The 1,457-nt window shown below is 42.7% G+C and overlaps 1 protein-coding gene across 1 annotated transcript in view; it reads left to right on the forward strand.

Moving 5' to 3' along the window:
• LOC106013261 (nose resistant to fluoxetine protein 6) overlaps window positions 1-1,457 on the forward strand; it is a 6,147-nt gene that overhangs the window by 3,333 nt on the left and 1,357 nt on the right. The window lies entirely within an intron of this gene.

The raw sequence follows: 1,457 nt of genomic DNA on the forward strand, positions 1-1,457 counted from the left end.
AGAGAGAGGCTATTTTCATCCAGACATAGGAACAGAACAACTATAATGAAAGATAACGTTAAAAGCTTATGAAGGATAGGCCTGTAGACTTGAGTTACCAGTTGGTTTGAATACTGAAATCTTAATCGTTATTTTCTGCCCATTTCATTTCCATCAAAATTGTTCCCCACCATAAGAACTTATTTTCATTGATTTAAAGTGCACTCCCAGTCTCAGGGTGGTGAGGCGGAAAAATGTAGCAACCGACCGCTATAAGAGGATTTTGAGCCCGACTTGTCACGAAAATACCCTGACCTTATATGCGAGGACAAGGACTTCTACGGTCAAATTAAGAATAGTATAGAAAAAAAAACGCAAGTGTGTGATAGAACAGAGGCCTTTGGTGCTGGAGAACTCTGAGGAGAAGTGTTTGCTGGGACAGATTCAAATGTATTAGGTTAATGAGGCGTGACGTAGACCGGCGTTTGATGTGTGGCAGTAAGGCGCTTCACAGCTGTGCTCAGAAAACGTGAGTTCGATTCTCGAGTAGAGAGGGATTATTTTAATCGAATATAATATCCATTTTTCTTCCGGGACTCTGTTTCTCTCTAAGCCTGAGCTGGGTCAAAGCTGTCTTTTTGTGACGTCGGTGGCCGAGTGGTTAGGCTACCGGACTCGTAATCGTGGTTGCGGGGTCGGGGGTTCGAGCCGCGGGTCCGATGTAGTGTCCTTGGGAAAGGCACTTTACACGAATTTTCCTCACTTCACCCAGGTGAATAGGTACCCGGCTATAGACAGCGACAGATCTTGCCAGTGTGTTAGTATTTTTGCGCCTATAAATGGCCGCTTGCACTGTATGCTGCCCATGAAGTTGAGGTTGTTTCAGAATGCTCTCAGATCTGCTGGGGTAATAGTACAGTTTGTGAAGCGCATTGAGCCTGCTGTTGAGCGGGGGTTTGCGCTACACAAAAGTGAGGCATCGTGGTGAAAATTATGATATCAAAGAAAATGGCCATTAAAAAATCTATTTCTGTAGTGGTTTTACAACAAAACAAACAAACAAACAAACAAACAAACAGTGATTATAGGCACAAAAACTGAAAATGTTCAGTTTCCTGGGACTCTCAAGCTATGGAAATGACCACACTTTGGCGGCCATTTTCTCGTAAATTCTACCTCTGAAACCAAGCGACCCTCACCTCTTTCAACTGCAAATATCTCGACTTCTGTTCAACGTAGATTGATGTTGTTGGGTTTTTTTCACCAAAAGCAAGGCAAAGGAAGAGGCTTTAAGATGATACCAATAACCCTATGCGCCAAAAGAATGACGAGAGCCTGATTCCACAACATCGGGCCACAAATGCTATCTATTATCTATTATTATTTTTCCAAATTAGTGTCAATTGTGTCGATAAGGGCGTAATACGTCTACAGAAACAATTATACTAGAAGCATGATATGGATGCACATTCCTCGGC

The sequence above is a fragment of the Aplysia californica genome, unplaced genomic scaffold, assembly GCF_000002075.1.
Source record: "Aplysia californica isolate F4 #8 unplaced genomic scaffold, AplCal3.0 scaffold00023, whole genome shotgun sequence".
Taxonomy (NCBI): domain Eukaryota; kingdom Metazoa; phylum Mollusca; class Gastropoda; order Aplysiida; family Aplysiidae; genus Aplysia; species Aplysia californica.